A 20,385-nucleotide genomic window follows, 5' to 3' on the forward strand; every position below is an offset into this window, starting at 1 on the left:
GGCCAAGTATCCTTTTTATAGGAAACTGACAGCGGATATTCTACGCTGGGCCAACAATCTACCGTTGTGGTTTGATAGACTGTACTCAGTAAAGATGAATCTCCTTCCAAGGTTGTTGTTCCTTGTTTAGAACACTTCCTGTTGCAATCTGCATGTCCGATCTTAATGTACCGCAGAGGAAGATTATAAAATATATCTGGGGAGGACAAAAGACCGTGAATAGGCACACCCTTTATACACCCAAACTGAGAGGTGGCCTGGGAGCTTCAGACCTGGCCAAATATTTTAAAGCCACGCAATGAGCTCAACTAATTAGTTACCATTCCTTGCAAGCTCAACCTTAAGCTCAACATTTCTGGATTAAAATTGAATCGTTTCTCCATCCCACCAAACTGATTAGTCATATGATGTGGCTACGAACAAGAGATAGACCAATCATAATGTTCCCCACATTATCCTTTTCTCTAAGCTTATGGGACAGATTGATGAATCCTCATGCGTTTAGATCTTCGTATGCTCCCTTGGCTCCATTGACTGGTAATCCTGATTTCACCCTGGGTCTTAATCCTCAAGGGCTTGCATGGTGGACTAACAAGGGCTTGAAAGGTATTACTAACATGAGTGCCCATAAAGGTATCTTATCGAAACAAACCCTACTAGATGAATACCAACTTCCTAACTAAGAAATGTACCATTACTCCTAGATTATCTGAAGACTCTACAGCGTACAAATGATTTAACAACTTCCATCCCAATGGAATATCTGTGTGGGCCTTTCAATAAGCATACCGGCCATATCTCTAAAATATATAGCATCTTGTCCTCTAAGTCGGAAAAATTGTTTTACATGAAGTGGGAACAGGATATAGAGGAAACATTGGAAATTGAAAAATTGTTTAAAATGGCACAATTCACCTCAAAATTATACATTAATTCCTCACTGATCGAGGCGAACTACAAAGTTTTGCAGCGATGGTACATGGTACCAGTGAGAGTGGCGGCATAAGTCCCAGGCACTTCCCCTCTATATTTTTGGTTGATGTGGCATGGAAGGCACAGTATACCACGTATGGTGGACATGCCCTAAAGTCAAGCGATATTGGATTTTCATGTACAATTTTATCTGTTCATGAACCCAGGTGAATGTAATCAAATCACCGCAGCAGGTGCTACTAGGATGCCCAGTGGAGTGAGTGCCAGGACACATGAGGAAACTTATATCACTTTTCTTTACTGCATCCAGGATAGCGGTAGCTAGACCTTGGGGGTGCCCATGATCCTCTTTGATTTGGTGAGAACTAAGTTGTCGTGGATCATGATCAATGAACGCCTTTCGGCGATATTACTTGATAATCAGCCAGTCTTTGATAGAGTTTGGGAACCATGGATAAAATATCTGTCTGAAGGCTTATGAGACATCCGTACAGTTATGCCTGGAATGACAGGGGTGCACAATCCCTCCTTTTACCTTCTCCTCCCTTCTTCTCTCCCCTTTCTTCCTTCCTCTTGCAGGCTTTTCTTTTCTTCCCCTGCATCCAGTTTGCGTGGCCAGTAAGAGGACATTGGCCACATGGTTACATGGTATGGATCCCTCCTCTTCATCCTCATGAAGCCTAAAGGAATGACAGGGATCCAAGAATGTGCTAACCCTCGCCTCTTTTCTTTATTTTTATTTTTTACAGGTTTCTCTTGTAGTTCATTATGTTGTAGTATATAGAGATAAGAAATACGAGTCCATTTGTTGGAATATATTATTTTGCTCATACCTTCAGTACCTTAAGACATCAGTCTGTACACAGAAATACCTATCTCATGTAAACAATATTTTGCCTTGAAATGTAGAATTCTCAATAAAAAATATTGGAAAAGAAAAAAGAACTGTTCTATCTGGAAAGCCGAGCAGCGGAAGCTAATGCTATCCGCAAAAGAAGGAGAGTCAAAGCAGCCACAATGGAAACTGCAGATACATCATAGAGTGGCACCTTTAAAGCGACACAGAGCGGCAAGCCACACGGCTGGTGCATAGACCCAGGAGCGACAAGCCATATGACTAGCGATGAGACCTTCTTCACAAACATTGATTACAGCACAAAAGACAATGTTTTCCTAGCAAATGGGAAAAGCATCACACCAGAAGGTAAAGGCCAGGGCTTCCTGAAATGCATTACACCACAAGGAGATGAGCACAGTATCCTTGTAAAGAAAGTGCTGTATGTTCCAGAACTAGAAGGCAACCTTCTATCAGTGCAAACAATGGTCTCACAGTTAAATTTCAGGGTGATAAATGCACAATTCACAATAATAAGCAATGCCTCACAAAGGAAAACTGGATGATCACCTATACAGGTATCATCACCACAGACCAGCAAGCCAACATAGAGGGAGGACTCGAAAAACTAAAAACTGCTGCTGTATTAATGCTTGTGACAGACTGCATCATATTTATTTTGCCCAAAGCTCCACATTATGTAAACCTGTCATAAATGTAGACAATTCATGCAAAATATATAATGGAAAATGCATAAGCAGAGGATACCTTCATTGAAAATCAGATGTCAGCAATCAGTGGATCCGGAGATATAGGCAGCTAAAATTATATGCAAATTTTGACTTTTCCTGTAAAAGTTGAGCTTCGCTGTACCACAGTCACAAGCAATTCTGTGTGACTTTGGTTTACAGTTTTGTAAATCTTGCTCAAAGTTGGACGTTCACAAACTTTGTGGCAAACCCAACTCAAGTCTATGGGAGCAAATCTTGTTGATCAATTCTGCCAATTTGGAGCACGCCAAGCAAGTCTATACTCAAACAAAAGGCATGGGAAGTTGGGCACTACCATGGGAGCTATGTACCCATGGCAAAAAAACAAATAAAAAAAAACATTTTTTTTATTTTTTTTTGAAAAGCCTGTGGCGTGCAAAACACACCCAAAAACTTCCACCCGGTGCCAAAAAAAGTGCACACGCATCAAGAGTGAACACAAAAACATGCAACGGATGTACCACTGTCCTCCACGAGGAAGGACCTTACCCTGATCCCCTGGGCATTAGGCACCAGACGGGGACTGAGGTACCATACATGGCCCATCTGGCCGAAACCAGACGACCGCCTTTCTCCGGAAGGTCTGCCGAAACAGACCCACCCAGGTACTTGGGTAGGGGCTCCCCCGAAGGGAGACCCCCAGAGAGAGAGGGCAAACCAAGCCAGAAGGCCTATGTCCTCATTCAAGTGGCACCCACACTTACACAAATGTCAAATTGGGAGCAGCAGCTGTGTCCATGCAACCACTGCACCCCATTGACGTTATTGGGACTGCTTCATGGAACACCTGTACATCCCGGTTTGAGTAAACACAGACCTTGCATGGCCATACCCTGACCTAACTTTTCTCACACAGAATTGTCAGCTCTTCCTAACAGGTCCGACACACACTGACGATATCCACTTCCAGATCAGGCTTTCCTGGCACTTTTTGATTACATGTATCAATCAGTACTTTTTGCTAGAAAATTACTTAGAACCCACAAACAGTATATATTTTTTAAAGCACAGGCCCTAGAGAATAAATTGGGGGGTGTTGCAATTTTTTTATGTCTCACGGTACTTGTGCAGCGGTTTTCCAAACACATTTTTTAAATATACTTTTTTACACTTTAATACAAAAAAAACACAATACATTTTTTCGTAAAATATAAAAAATGATGTTACAATAAGTAAACAGTAATTAGGTACCAAACATGTAATGCTTTAAAACTGCGCATTGCCCTTGCACAGCGACAAACAACAAAAATGTTACTATCCATTGGCAACACTTTAAAAGCCTTTACAGGTTACCCCTTTAAATTTACAGAGGAGGTCTAGTGCTAGAATTACTGCCATGATGTGACCTTTGCGTTGTTACCTCACATTTGTGGGACGTTCGCTGTTTGCGTGCACGTGGGACCCACATGCACATTCACTTTTTTTTGCGTGAACACAAGGGGGTGGGGGCAAAAAATGTATTTTATTTTTTTATTTTTATACTGCTGCTTTCATTTTTTTTGATCACTTGTAAACATCCTTGTAACAGCAATAGGCATGTGACAGGTACTCTTTATGGAGAGATCTAGGGTCTATTAGACCTCAAATCCTCCCGTTGCCCTTAAAAGCATTCAAAACAACAAGATTGGTGTTTTCAAATGCTTTTGATTTGGTAAAAAAGGCGCAGTTGACATCCGGGTAAATCGGAAGTAATATCAGGTCATTGCTTCCTGGTTACCATACCCAAGAGACAATTATAGCCTGAGAATACCGTGGAAGACAGGAGGAGGAGGAGGGGGGGGGGGGGGCGTCCCTTCTCCTTGTAAAAGCAATGCAGTGGCTAGTTAGCCGCTAGGATTACTTTACAAGAGAGCCAAACACCAGTTCTAAAAAACAGTACCGGGATGCTGCCTCTGTGATCCCAGTATAACCACCTGAAGTCCATCGACGTACAGGTACATCGCTGGTTTGGAACTGGATATGGCTTTTGTGAGGCCATCTTCTTATAGGAAGGGGGCTGGATTATCCATTATTTTCATTTTTTGGCTCTTGTGACTGATCAGGAAAAAGCTACTGCATTATAGTTATTTCTGCACATTTTGCAAATCTGCAATTTTTTTGCCAACAGTTTGCCAATCCCAGACTTTGTGAATTCTGATATTCACCACAATCCCATGGTGATGGTGAACCCATTCTTCATCCCTATAAAGGACCATAAGAGTGGTTCAGAAGGAAGCATGGGCAAGATCAATATACAGTTATAAGCTGCCTATATCTGGATTTACAAATCATTCAGAAATGTATTTTTCAATAAAAGTAATGTTTACTTTTGAATTTTTCATCATCTGCTCAATTGCGTTGCCCAGATGTGTGACTGGTTCACTTTCTAACATACAAAAGACATTTTTGACAACTGTATCCATGTTGGAGAATTTTCGTTGCTAAATGAGTACTAGCTTGGTTGGCATGCTTCAAGAGTTCCAAAAATCTGAGGAGTAAAGTATTTTCAGGACATGAGGGATACAATTGAATTTACAAACACAGCTCTCTAACTGGTTCAATGGTTAAAAATACAAACTTCAACGACTTCAGCGTGATTGCTTTGAAAGAAAATTTTCCATGAAAAAGTATCATTTCCCTCTTTTCTTCTACCTATGCTGCACAGCTGAGAATGTTTATCTTGGCCTCCACGAGCCCTGTGCCTGCTTTCCAGTATTTTTACACTGCGTCCTGTGTAGTTGGGATTAAGTTTGATGTTCAGCAGATGTTGACCATTATCTCTCCTACCCCCTTTTTCTCCAGCATGAGGTAGTTTGTTGGCTTTAACGTTTAGTAGGAACCTAATGGGCTCAGCAAACCTTTTATTACAGGAGAATACGAGTGTTGCCGGACTTCTACAGAAAGTTATGAATTTCTACAATAATGCTGCCATGACCTGACAAAGAACTTGCTTATATATTTATGCATTCACACATTTTATTTATGTATTGGAAAGACAAGAATGCTGCTCTCATTTTGTTTGACTTTATGACCAAGATTCAAGCCTCTGGTCTAGATTTTATACACATTGTTATATTTGCAGTATGTTGTCATCAAACCATACTAAAGAGGGATAATGTCAGCTTTTTAAAGTGAAGCTGTGGCCAATCTATGGACATTCAATTAATATTTACACATTCCTAACAAGCAATAAATGAGTTTTAAAACAAGCCTTCACTGACCTATGTAGCTTCTAGCACTCCGGTGTAATTTATCTTAAAATTCACAGCAGAAGCACTAAATTTATTCATGATCCAGCTACTCAGCTTTCCTTACTTCTTCATTCCGGAGTAACTAAGCATCTCAGTTCTCCATGCTCCCCCTAACATCAAGTCTGCATTTTTATATTTTCTAATGTACACATAGTTCAGGGGCTCTTGGGAGGGGGAAGGGGAAAGGGGAGGGGCAGGGGTAGCGGAGATGCTTAAAAAATTAATTAAAGCAGGCCTACACCCATTACAAGGAATTTTTCCTCCTCTGCATTCTCCACCTTGCCTCGTACAAAGGCATAAATTATGTTGGGATGCCCCACTACTTTCTGGAATTGTCATGTCACATCCCTGTAAGCAGTGTGTTACATGGGGGCGCATGCTCACCACAAGATCTGTGTATGCTGCAGACAGTGATAGACTTTAAAGCGGAACTATACCCAAAAGGGGAGGTTCTGCCCTCCTTTTCAACATTTGGGATATCTTTTTTTCTAGGGGGAGCGGGTACCTGTTTTGACAAGTACCCGCTCCTTTACTTCTGGTCAGATCGCCGCCGTGATCTGAGCGGAAGTTTAGCCCCTCCTCCCCACAGTCTCTCAGGACACATAACATTTCCCAGAAAGCTGCAGGACCAATCAAATAACTTAGCGTGCCTCGGGAATGCGTAGTTTGCAGCCGGCTGTTAAGCTGCAAGCAGTCAGAGCCAACAGCCTACAGTTAGTATGCCGCTGCCAGCCCTGTGATTAGGCATGGGGGGGGGGGGGGGGGGGGGCTGTGTGCAGAAGGTTTTTCTATGCATGAAGGTAAAAAAAAACTTGAACCGTACAACCACTTTAAGTGCCACCCGGGAGCATGACCACAATGGTGGTTACATGGGAACCTGTAAGGTGATAGAGCCAAGCCGCTGCTCTATGTATTCATTCAGACACAGAGTCGTGGCCCAGTCCCGCCTTCTCTCTCTCTCTCCTCATTGGCTCACTGACCTTAATTGACAGCAGCGGAGCCAATTTCGCTTCGCTGCTGTTTCAGTCAATGAGGAGGGGAGTCCCAGACAGCCAAGTCTCTTGTGCAACATCGCTGGATCGAGACGAGGCTCAGGTAAGTATTGGGGGGGCTAAGGGGGACTGCTGCACACAGAAGGCTTTTTATCTTAATGCATAGAATGCATTAAGATAAAAAAAACGTCTGCCTTTACAACCACGTTAAGGTTTAGTAACTAGGGTTGCCACCTGTCTGGGATTCACACGGACAGACCAGGTTTTGAATCATGTGTTTGGGTTTCAGTCCGCCTGAAACCCGGACACAATATTCAGACAGGAATGTGGTAATGTGATTCAGAACAGGGTCCGACAGGAGGGTGAGGGGGCACTGTGCATTATTATTCTCTTTGGAGCACCCAAAGGTGTCCCAGGTCTATTACAGTCCTATAGTATATGCTAAAAAAAAAAATTGCTATGTACCACTAAAGTGTTCGGGTTTGGCTTGAAGAAAAAGTGGCAACCCTATTAGTAACACTAATGAGAAGCAGCACAGGGATACAGTTGTATCTAACTAATACAGCATATTACAAATGAAAAGCTACAAGGTTCTGTTAGGGTTGACACTTTTTCTTCAAGCAAAACTCAAACACTTTAGCGGTGCACAGCAAAATGTGTTGTTTTTAACATACACTATAGGATTGTAGCAGACCTGGGGCACCTTTGGGTGCTCCAAAGAGAATGATAATGTGGCATGCATAGTGCCCCATTGGTTTACAGTTTTGTAAATCTTGTTCAAAGTTGGACGTTCGCAAACTTTGTGGCAAACTCAACTCAAGTCTGTAAGAGCAAATCTTGTTGATCGATTCTGCCGATTTGTAGCAAGCCAAGCAAGTTGATACTCAAACAAAAGGCATGGGAAGCTGGTCACTACCATGGGAGACATGTACCCATGGCAAAAAAAAAAGTATTGCCTCATTCAAGTGGTGAATCCCGGACAGGTGGCAACCCTAGGTTCTGTGCTTTCACATGCCCCAATCAGGCACTTAGGGGGAAACTGCAAGCCGAGAGCTACTTATAAGCTGAGCAGTGAATGTAAAGCATCTAAACTGTGCATGCAATGTGCAACAGAGACTCAAAAACCACAATCCTGGGAAACGAATGTTGAAGCACATGGGACTTGGAGGAAAATGTAAAAAAAATCAGCAGTGCCCCAGGGGATTTGGGATAGTTGACAACTATAGTGCAAATAAAAAAAAAAAAAAAGTAAAAAAAAGTAAAAAAAAAAAAAAATCAACGTTTTGCCTTGTAGGGTTGAACAAATATGGCTCCAGCGAGTTTTCTACTGTAACTTTAGAGACATAAAACCCAGCCTGTAAACGCATGACAGCTTGACAAACTGCCGGAGTGAGTCAGACTGTAGCACAGGCCTTTCTGGTTTCCTAGAAAGCAGAGAGCTATGTAAGGGAGACTGGAAACATCTGCAGTGGAGTAGATTACGTGCACAACCGGGCAATCAGCAGATGACTCCATGAAACTGTTTTCTATGTTTTATGCTATAAATTTGCTCACCGCGTAAACATAACAGAGTCGGTAATCTGAAACAGATGCTATGGATGTTATGCTATTATTTTTTATGATTGCACATATATGAAATGACACATTCCTTTAGATTTGGTACCATACTAAAAAATGGTAGGACACCATAATTGTATGACATGTGAACACGGCTTGAGTTGGTAATTCATGGCAATAGGGTTTACTGTAGGGATCAGTGTTTTTGCATTTTTAAATAAGGAAACGTACAATTTTCTATGGAATAGAACAGTTTAGCACCCTCTACTTCACACTTGGGTAGACAGATTCAGCCACTCATATCGGTCAGTAATTCGAATTTATCATAAATTCGAAAATGAAAGCAAATCTTTGTTACTTCTAAAGGCTCGTACACACTATAAGAAAATCAGGTGAACAATTTTGTCGAAAGAATCTTTGTACGATTTTCGTATAGTGTGTACACAACTTTCGACAGCCGATTCTAAATTTGCCGACGGAAATTCCCGAAGGGACAAACTCCAAAATTTTTCTTGTACGGGAACAGAACAAATGATTTTTGTAGAAGAAAAATCATAAAAGAAAGGCGGCACATGATCAGTAACAATAAACAACAAAAAAAGGACTTTGTCGAATTTTTGTACAAATTTTCATTCAACGGTTCCAATTTGCTGTGAAACAACGAGGAAAATCGGATGATCGTTCGCCCGATTTTCTTATAGTGTGTACCTCACTTAAAGGTGGTTATACACAATTCAAGAAATTATCAATTTCTTTTCGATCTCTTCTTATCACAATAAGCAATCTATAGTCGACAAACCATTTGATTGATACGCCACTCACAGAGAAGTAAATTTCTCCCAATAGTTAAAGGGTAACTCCACTTTCATGGGGGGGGGGGGGGATAACAAATAAAGAAAAAATAATATAGCGTATACAATTGCGATACAAGTCATATTGTGATTGAATGTTCTTAAAAATTACCTTTCCTTTTCAATCTGCTGTAATTTTCTGAAAATGCAATTTAATATGGCTACCTGGAGGTGTTCTGTACACAAAATGTGTACAGAACGCACCCCAGAAACATAATTTGCTTGTGTGATTGGCTTACTGATTTTCCCAGAAGTCTACACTAAGGTACAAGTCAGATATCAGGCATCCCCAGAACAAAAATATAATTTTTGGTGAGATACTTTTAATAGGAAATCCCAACTAAAGTGATGCAGGCCCAGCAGCTTTCCTCATTAGTGCCCTGCTAGTGCACAGCTATTTGATAATTATGAAACCACTCCCATATATACTGCAGCAGAAGGGCTCGTACGGGCAAATTAACGTACCTGTATGTGGCCCTTTAAGAGGTGGTTTGCCCGTGATCGTCTTACGATGAGAAAGAATGGGGAGATGCTAATGTAAACAAGCATCTCCCCACTCTGCCTAGTGACACTGTCACTAATCAGCACTCCCTGTAATTGGGAGCATGATCAGTGACATGTCGCAAACAGCCCCTCCCCCTCACAGTTAGAATCACTCCCTAGGACACACTTAACCCTTATAGCGCCACCTAATGGTTAACCCCTACACTGCCAGTGACATTTTTACAGTAATCAATGCAATTTTTTAGCATTGATCGCTGTATTAATGCCAAAAATGTGTCAAAATTGTCCGATGCGTCCACCATAATGTCGCAGTCATGATAAAAATCGCTGATCACCACCATTACTAGTATAAAAAATTATCAATAAAAGTTCCATAAAACTATCCCCTATTTTGTAGATGCTATAACTTTACTATAACTGTAAAAAAAAAATTCCCAAAAATATGTAGAAATATATGTATCGGCCTAAACTGAGGGAAAAAAAATGTATATATTTTTTGGGGATATTTATTATAGGAAAAAGTTAAAAATAATGTATTTTTTCAAAATTGTCGTTATTTTTTTGTTTATAGCGCAAAAAATAAAAATCGCAGAGGTGATCAAATACCACCAAAAGAAAGCTCTATTTGTGGGAAAAAAAGGACGTAAATTTTGTTTGGGAGGCACGTCGCACGACTGTGTAATTGTCAGCTGAAGCGACGCAGTGCCAAATCGCAAAAAGTGCTCTGGTCAGGAAGGGGGTAAATTTACCTGGGGCTGTAGTGGTTAAGGAATAATAAAAGGTAGGAATTATTATTATTATTATTATTATTCAGGATTTATATAGCTCCAACAGTTTGTGCAGTGCTTTACAATATGAGAATCTGCAATAAAGTTTGTTAAAAACCTTGTAATGTATATAGATCACCTAGAGGGGAATGTTTTTTTTCCCCAAAAGTGGAGTTACTCTTTAAGATATAATTGTAACTTCTGATCATAAATCATCAATCTCATCTGTTACCACTGTGTCATTTCATAATCTGATCGATCAAAATGTGATTGTAGTCATGAACAAATTATCTTGGTGCTGCTAATTGAAACAAAACGATCGTTCATTTCACCCCTTTAGATTGCGAAATCCATGAGCAGTGCCCTCCTATTCTGCATCCAAACATATTGTAATTGTATTGGCTCCCTTTTTATTGTAAAGTGTTGGCGCTATGTAAATCCTGTATTATAATAATATCTTAAGTCCTGGATGATCGACTCAGTATGATCAAATCCAAAGGAAACTGAGTCTAAATCAATTGGAAGGAAAGTCATGGCTATTCGATTGAACGTTTCAGATTGATAAAATCAAAAAACAAAGGGGTTTATTTACTAATGGCAAATCCACTTTGCGCTACAAGTGCACTTGGAAGTGCAATCACTTTAGATCTGAAGGGAAGATCTGAAATGAGGGGAAGCTCTGCTGATTTTATCATCCAAACATGTACAAGCAAAAATGCTGTTTTTCTTTTATTTTCCTTGCATGTCCCCCTCGGATCTACAAGGACTGCACTTCCAAGTGCACTTGTAATGCAAAGTGGAGTTGCCTTTAGTAAATAAACCCCAAAGTGTCTTTGGCCATCATAAAGGAAGTAAGATCCTAGTGCTGGCAACTAGAACACTTTTCCCTCTGATAACTGATATTGCTGTGGCTGAGCACAGCAGTCCACTTTATGAATAAGCCCATGGGTGGGGCAAAACACGTTAAAGTGAAGGGATGTTTGTTTTTTATTATTGTTTTGTTTTTATTATTATTTATTTATTGTTTTTTTTTATTATTATTATTACTATTATTATTATTATTATTATGGGTAGTCAATAGTGGAAAACCATTGTTAATCTGCACCTCTTACATACTTCATTAAATCCTGCATGAAGTCAAGAGCTCTGCATGGTCTATCCCTGGACACTGCAATTAAATATTCAAAATGGCTGCATCCACTACGACTTTTTAGACATTGAGTGACTTGGGGTAAACATATTATTTTAAGCGGTGGACTGCTGTGAATTCAATCAGACTGCTCTTAGTGACAGCTAGAAAAATAAATCTGTTGCCATAATGGCCAGTAAGATTTTAGCTTTCTTCTTCTAAATGGCACTGCCAAATCAAAAAAGTAATCTGATTGTTTGACACATGAATCACAAAAAAAACTCAGTCTAGCTTCAGCGAATCAAACGCTGGGTTCCAAAATTATATTTCAATAAGTATGTGAATGATTCCAAGCACATATTCCTAATTAACTAACAGCATGTGGCGAAAAACAATAAAACTTATCAGCCAGCTGGAAAATTTCTGTTGCCCATCAGAGTTTTATAGTACAAATAAACAGAATGTTTTCTCTTACTCAAAAAGTATAAAATGTAACTAAAATCCATCTGGAAAAATATATTGTGACATTGGGAGAAAGAAACACAACAATGTTTACAATGTGCACTATATAATATCTGTGAAATAGATTGGTCTTTCCTGTTATATGCTATCTTTGGTCTATCCAGGTACAATGCAATGTGTGTTAAGCGTTAAGCTCACTTCTTATGCCATGCCAGGCAGGGCCATCTTAATGCATGGGCACCCCTGGGCAGTGCCCAGGGGCTCCCAGTGCATGCATGGGGGGCCCCATGATAATCTTGCATTACATCATACTTGCCAACTGTCCCGGATTTGCTGGGACAGTCATGCTTTTACTAAGCTGTCCCAGGATGGCTATGTCCTGGGCAGCGTCCTGGAACCAGAACTGGGCCCTCCTGACCTACCCTGTACTGTGCCTTTCTGCCTCCCACTGTGCTGTGCCCTTTGCATTGATTAGTCTTTGATTTATGGCATGTGTTCTCATTGTTTAAAATAGATTTTATTGAAAGTACTAATGAATATATTTTTAATTCTATCAACCATTCATACTATAATTCTTCAGAGTAGGGGTGCAAATTGGGGCAGGCTGGTAGGGGCCCCAGTGTATTACTTTGCCCAGGGGCCTGTGATGTTAGTAGCCTCCCTGGTGGTATGATTATGTCAGATTTTTGCGTCTCAAAGCGGTACAATTATTTTGCATGGAAATTTGGCGTTTTATATTTTAGGCCTGTAATTCTTAGCAATAACACACTTAAATCTGTTCAAACCAGAGTCTAGTAGACATCCCAGGTGTGATGAAGTTTGAAACACAAAATCATAAATTATAATATAAGAAATAAATATAAATAATTATAAGAAGTAATAATATAATAATAATAATAAAATAAATTTCCCCACTATTCACTATCGCTCAATTCTACTATCACTGTTTTCTAGCTGGTCTAAAACCGCTTTTGACGTAAAGGGACAGTTTATGGTTACCATGGACAATCTCCAGTTTCCAGGCAGAAAGAACAGTATATATCATATAAAACTGCATGCAGAGAATTGGACAAAGCACTGGGGACAAAAGGGTTGTGAAATAATTTCACACAGTAATGTAATCTGTAAGATCACACTGTACTGTATGTATTATGATTTTTCAATTTTTTGAATTTGCCACTGGGCTCCGCCCCGTGCATCGCGATGGTCACAGGGAACGGAGCCTGGCACAAAGAGGCATCAGGCGGAGGACAGAGCCCACGGGCAGAGTGGGGGGACATCACAGGATGCTGGGGGCAAGGCATTGCAATCGCGAGTGTGGCTCGGGTTCCTGCTAATGGTGCTGAAACTTAACCCCGAGCCACACTCGGGAAAACCACCAGGGAGGTTAAGACGGCCCTGATGCCAAGCATAACAGTAGACTATAGTATAAGGGTCCAGTATACGGGTTGGTGTGAACAGATGCCTCACATTGTCTGCAGTGGCTTGAAAAAAAGTAGTGCACGCACGCACGCACGCACGCAACGCATTGGGCGGTTATTCTAACACATGACAAGGCAAAATGCTTTGTCTACTGTGTGCCTGATTCACACCACTGCGTTGTGTGCGTGCGTGCATGCACTACTTTTTTTCAAGGCACTGCAGCACAATGTGAGGCACCGGTTCACACCAGGCAGCAGCCAATTGAACTTTATGTAATGTCTGTGTGACATTTCAATAAAGTTAGTTAAGAAAAAAAAAAAAGGAACAGTGCAGTGATCCCGCCGAACCGCACCACACACCAGCCGATGCATTATAACGCAATGGGCGGTGTAAATTGACCTTAATAGTAGTATAATAAAAATAAAGATGCAGTATGTAAATAACAATAATAGTACAAAATCCACAAATTACATGACATAAAGATAAAAGAGCATTTTGAATAGTTCTGAAAGGCAAACAGCTGCGTGCAAAGTGAATAACCAAAAGCAACCAATCAGATAATATCTTTGCTGGTCTTGCAATCCTAAGCTAAAAATCTTATGGGGATGCTTAAAATGGGTGGTGGGGTACTTTGAATACTGCGTCTTCATATTACATTTTTTTATTTTAAATAAAAAACTTTAGGTAGTACAAGACTAAAATATTATATGTTAACAGGACAAATAAAATATTAGCTTGACCTTACAAGAATTACATTAATCAACCAGTAAATGTTTTAATGCAATTATTTTATACATAATAATAGATTGTTCGAATTACAATAATAATAGATTAAATTCACAAAGCTAACACTGCATAAAAAGGATCCTTTTTTTTTCTTTTCTTTTTTTGAATTTGGGATATTTTCAGTTGGGATCCAATGAAATTTAAAAATTACAGTCACATGGCTAAAAAAAAAGATCCTTTTCCTCACGTTAAATCTCTGTGAATTGAACCTACGCCTGGTATAAAGATTAGCTGTGTTGCAAAAAGAGGTAGTCAAAAACAAAAAAAGCAAAAGTTCTGCAAATTGTTAAAAGTGATAGTGCACATACATGATACAGTAAATTGTCTTGTTTTAATTGATTTTTACATTCAGTGGTTTAATGATTGCTGTATGTGTTATGTGCTTGGTCTGTTGCAGTTGGTACCTATTGAGCAGTTTAAAAGGCACACCAATAAGATGAGGCAAAAAAAAAAAATAAAAAAAAAAAAATTCTTCTGCTGGATCAACTTGCCACCTATGGCATTTCTGCATGAAAGTGTAAAATTTGTGACCATTCATTCCCACATAGTTGGAGATGAAAAAAAAAAATACTAATAAAATAATAAAATAAAAATACAATTATTAATAATAATATTATAATAAATATTAATACAATTTTCTTTCATAAATAGAGTACAGGAAAATGGACATATTTTGAATAATGACAGTACAAAGTAAGAACAGGTTTGATCTCACACTTTGTGATCCAGCCCAGATTTTAGTGCTGAGATATTCTGCTGAAAGTGAAACTGTTCAGCTAACCGCAAGCCGGTTTTAATCATCTGTAAAGCCTCTTATGTCACACTAAGCAGTGGTTTACTTACACAATAAAAGGGTGAATCAAAAGGTTTGCATTCACTTGGATTGTTAGACTCTGTTCACTAAACGAAACCTTGTAATATTTTCATTTTATGATTAGTACAGGTATAAAAAAATGTTTCTTAATGGATAAAATATAAGCCAAAAAGGCACAAAAATATCAGGAAGCCTAGCGACATTTTTGTGCCACCTTGCTCTTATTTCAGATTTGTTTTTGCTTAGACTATTCATAGAGTGAAAGGTAGATCAAGGAGAAAAAAAAAAGGGGAAAAAACAACTTTTTGCAATCAATGTTCTTCTTACAACATTATGAAAAATAAAAACACATAGACAAAATAAATAAAAAAGTACATTTAAAAAATACACAAATAAAGTTTTTTTTTTTTAAAGGAGCTAATACACAACTAGGCAACTATGCAATTTAAACAGTTTACTATTTATGAAAGTATCAATCTTTCAAATTCTATGCAGAATAGTGTTTTTTCGAGCATTTCTCTTGCATATTTCAACTTATATTGCGAATAATTTATAAGGTATAGATAAATATATATATATTACTCAGCAATCAGAAACGAGCACTGCTTATGGAAATGCTTTGCTGCTGTAAATAACTCTTAAACATTTTTTTAATATATATATATATATATATATATATATATATATATATATATATAAAAATGCACAGTCTATATAGTAACAAACTATGTAAAGTTAGGATTTGATTATGAGTATAGATTAATATTTAAATACGCATGTATTTAAGACCAATAAATATCTCCATTTTCTTAAAAAAGACAGATTATTAAAACTTGTTTGTCCAATGAAGGGCAAGCCTAAGTTAATGCCACTTTTGCAATGTTTAATCTATAATTTGGATGCCAAAAAAGTTTTTTTTTTTCCTATAAATTGGATGTCAAACTACTAAGGTTTTTTCAGATTATTGTAGCTATGGCTGCTCTTGGCAACTTTTTTGGACTTTTAAAACCAGGTTAGCTTTTTTTTTTTTTTCAGAAAAAGGATGTAATAGGCTACCCAATGATAATGTGATGTAAGTGTAATGGCAGCCAAAACCAAGTATTAAATATGTATTTTATCTTAAGACGAAGGAACAAAGGAATTAACATACATCAGCAGAATGAGCCTCTGGAACATAAAAATCTAGGCCAGAATAAATGGCTAAAGTACAAATAGACTTCTTATTGTTAACAGACAGCCTACAGTCAAATGCTACAAGATTGTTTTAGAAGGTTATTTTAGTTTCTAGAAAATGGTGCTTCTGGGATCTTACTGGCAAGCAGATGGATCGTACAGGCCCTGACCTCTAACTTTGCCAAGAATTCTCACACAAAGCCCTTTTTATACTGACCGCAAGCTAAATTTTTCAGATAAGGCAGCAGAGTAGGAACTGATAAAGAGTCGGTAACATCAGATCTTATTAAAAATATGTTCATTTTCCCAGCCTTAGTTACTGAGGTTTCTTTGTAAGGACTAATGGCATAATCATATGAATCCTGACTAGGCGATAATGACCATTTAACATAAACACCTAAAAACACACACATAAAAAAAATAAAAGCGCGCGCGGGAAAGCGCGGTCGGTTTATCTGTTTAAAAAAAAAAAGCGAAAACGCAAGCCCTGCCAACAAACTGAACTTACCATGTGATCGTAGACGTCTCCTGGAGTTCACTTGAGCATTTCTCCCTCCTGTTCCATTTCACATTTTGCTTGCAGTCCTCCTTTGCATTGTGCAGCTTTTGCTCGCTTGCAAGAGGCCCCGGCTCCGAGAGCTGGCTAATTTCCCTGTCATTCAATCCCAGTCCTACTTTCGGAATTAAGCAGATGTGCACTTTTTTTTTTTTTTGCAGGAGCTCCGCTTTGTAGAAGATGATCATTTTTCAAGGCAGGGATAGAAGAAACAAATAATAGAGGGTTTATATTCCTCTTTTTTTTTTTTCCTGTCCTGGTGAGTCAGGTAAAGATGCAGAAGAGTGAGGAGTAAAGGGTTGGTGTTAGGAAGTTGCAGAAAGCAGAGGGGGGAAAGAGCTGAAAGTGAGTGCAGAATCTCAACTCTTAGAAACTTCCTCTTTCTTGCTAGGCTAAGCTAACCTCCTTCACAAAACTTTGGAATGTAAAGGGAGGACTCTCCGAGAGGCCCCAGCTAGACAAGCCTTTCTTAATCAATTAGCTTGCAGGCATTACTTGTGACCTGAGGTCACACAGCAGAAGTGTGTGTAGGGTGTTCCTTAAAGGAATACAAAATCAGCGTTTTCTCAGTGCATTTGATACAAAACACCCCCAAGAGATGTTCAGGCAGAGCAGGTATCACATCTCACATTGGTTGGGAGTGAAGCAATATGAACTGCACAGCTAGACAAAAACAATTCCAAGCCTGTTTATTGCAGTCTTCTTAGATGATGGTCTCCAGAGACTGAGGATCTCCTTACCTGCAGTATCGGTAATAATGTGCTATTAGGATTGTGTACAGCTTCTGCTAAGAAGGCAATCTGTTCCGGGGTTGATTTTATTAAAAACATACGTATTGTTCATGAAACTTTTTATACCGGTATGAGGCTAAGTCTCCACAAGCCTAAATGCAGAAGCAGAGAACATATTGCTCCTACTTGGCCACGCTCCAGCTTGTAGGTCTCTGGTATACCAAACATTTGAGGGGATTTAATAAAGCTGGAGCACCCAGAATCTGGTGCAGCTGTGCATGATAACCAATCAGCTTTTAACTTGTTCAGTAAGGCCCCTTTCACACATGCGGACCGTATGTCCGTATTTCATCCATCCGTTTGCGGATGAAATACGGACATACATGCATCCCTATGGGATATCGGGTGTCTGTGGATAAACATCCGCAGACACCCGCTATCGTTTGCCTCCGCAATTGTCAGATTCTGCAGACGGAGGAAAATCCTATTTTTCTATCCGTCTGCAGAGCGGATCGGATGAACACGGACAGACGGTCTGTGCTCATCCGATCCCCATAGAGGAGAATGGAGAGCTGACAGGGCGGTCCCTGCACAGTGTGCAGAGACCGCCCTGTCCGCTGCCGGCTCAGTGGGGACAACGGAGCGATCCCCGCTGAGCGAGCGGATCATCACGGGGCGGATCATTACTGATCCGTCCCGTGTGAAAGGGGCCTTAAGCTTTGACAATGAAACCTGGAAGCTGATTGGTTTCTATGCAGAGCTGCACCAGATTTTGCACTTTCCAGTTTTAGTAAATCCCCTCTATGGTCTACAATTTGGGGACCAGAAAAAGCACCACAAAGCCTAAAGCCCCATTCCAGTATATATGGGAAATGTCACCACCAGCACAGCAGGAGCTCCAGAATGAGTCCAAAGTTAGATTATAGTTACAGAAGCAACATTTTGGGGTCTCGAAGGGCCCCTTCATCAGGTATGTGACCTGCCTGATAGGTCTCCACAAGCCTAATTGCAGAAGCAGAGAACATATTGCTCCTACTTGGCAAAACTCCACCTTGTAAGTCTTTGGTATACCAAACATTTGAGACAATTTAATAAAGCTGAAGCACTTAGAATCTGGTGCATCTGTGCATGATAGCCAATCAGCTTTTAACTTCAGCTTGTTCAGTTAAGCATTGACAATAAAACCTGGAAGCTGATTGTTTTCTATGCAGAGCTGCACCAGATTTTGCATTTTCAAGTTTTAGTAAATCCCCTCTTTTGTCTACAATTTGGGGCCCGCAAAAAGCACCACGCAGCCTAAAGCCTCATTCCAGGATATATGGGAAATGTCACCACCAGAACAGCAGGAGCTCCAGAACTAGTACAAAGTTACATCATAGTTACAGAAGCAACGTTTTGGGGTCTCCCAGGGCCCCTTCATCAGGCATGTGACCTACCTGATAGGTCTCCACAAGCCTAAGGCTTAATGTACACGGGATGTTTTTTACAACCTCTCCTGAATGATTTAACTTGATAGATAGTAACCCACGTTTAAAATGTCTGTTTTGGTGCGTTTACATGCCGCGTTTAGCCTAGTTTGCGTTTGAAAAAAAATATATATTTTTTTCAAAATAGCCAAATACGAAGAACGCCTGTAAACGAAACACGAGTTACTGCATTTAGCCGTAGAAGAGTTTGGCACTTGAGATGCCTTTAAATTTAGTGTCAAAACTCAACTGCCTAAAAGCTACATTAAACAAACCTGTGTACACATAAGATAACATTGGATGAATTCAGGGGCAGCTGAAAATAGCATCCAACTGCCTCTGAATGTCCGTTTACCAGCAGCAGTGTACATGAGGCCTAAATGCAGAAGCAGAGAACATTTTGCTCCTACTTGGCCAAACTCCACCTTGTAAATCTTTGGTATACCGAGCATTTGAAGGGATTTAATAAAGCTGGAGCACTCAGAATCTGGTGCAGCTGTACATGATAGCCAGTCAGCTTATAACTTCAGCTTGTTCAGTTAAGCTTTGACAATAAATTATGGAAGCTGATTGGTTTCTATGCAGAGATGCACCAGATTTTCCACTTTCCAGTGTTAGTAAATCCCCTCCTGCAATATTGGGAACAATATAAACACCACAAAGCCTAAAGCCCCATTATAGGATCAAGAGAACTGTCACCAGCACACCAGGATCTCCAGAACGGGTCCAAATTGTATCATAGTTAAAGAAGCAACGGTTTGGAGACTCGCAGGGCCCCTTCATCAGGCTGGTGACCTGCCTGATAAAGGGGTCCTGTGAGATTCCAAAACATCACTTCTGTAATTATGATCCAATTGCTGAATAAAGCTTTGGACCCATTCTGGAGATCCTGGTGTGCTGGTGACATTTGTTTATTCTGAAATGGGGCTTTAAGATTTGTGGTGCTTTATACTGTTCCAATATTGCAGACAATGGAGGAGATTTACTAAAACTGCAAAGTGCAAAATCTGGTGTTTCAGCCATGGTCACTGCAGCACTTTCCAGAAATTCTCAGAATGTGTACATTGGGAATATTGTGCTTCCACTCCATGATACAACACATTTTTGACCATACCTCGCTTCCTCCTCAACCCATGCTGATATGCATTTTTTTCTCTTTACCTTGTGAAGCCATATATACTTACATAGGTTTCCCCTCCAAGTCCCTCATAGCTGCCAGGGACCACTGATCCAGCGCTGCAATGCCAGCTTCAAGATGGCAAGTCCTCTGCTACCTCCCACTGATGATGTCATCCTCTTCTGGATCCTGACAGGGCCAATGGGAAGTATCCACATCATGCAGGAACTGATGTGGATACCCAAGAAGGACCCCAAGCAGGAAGTAAAGAGAAAAGGAGAAGACTTGAG

At 39.9% G+C, this 20,385-nt stretch overlaps 1 long non-coding RNA gene across 1 annotated transcript in view; it reads right to left on the bottom strand.

Moving 5' to 3' along the window:
• Positions 1 to 17,183, bottom strand: part of LOC143981884 (uncharacterized) — a 505,337-nt gene extending 488,154 nt beyond the window's left edge. Inside the window, exon 1 of the long non-coding RNA XR_013274374.1 lies at positions 16,734 to 17,183. This is a non-coding gene — a long non-coding RNA (uncharacterized LOC143981884). The remainder of the gene's footprint in view (positions 1 to 16,733) is intronic.
• Positions 17,184 to 20,385: the final 3,202 nt, after the last annotated feature.

The sequence above is a fragment of the Lithobates pipiens genome, unplaced genomic scaffold (genome assembly GCF_037356315.1).
Source record: "Lithobates pipiens isolate NorthernLeopardFrog02 unplaced genomic scaffold, aLitPip1_a1.2 Scaffold_16, whole genome shotgun sequence".
In the NCBI taxonomy this organism is placed as follows: domain Eukaryota; kingdom Metazoa; phylum Chordata; class Amphibia; order Anura; family Ranidae; genus Lithobates; species Lithobates pipiens.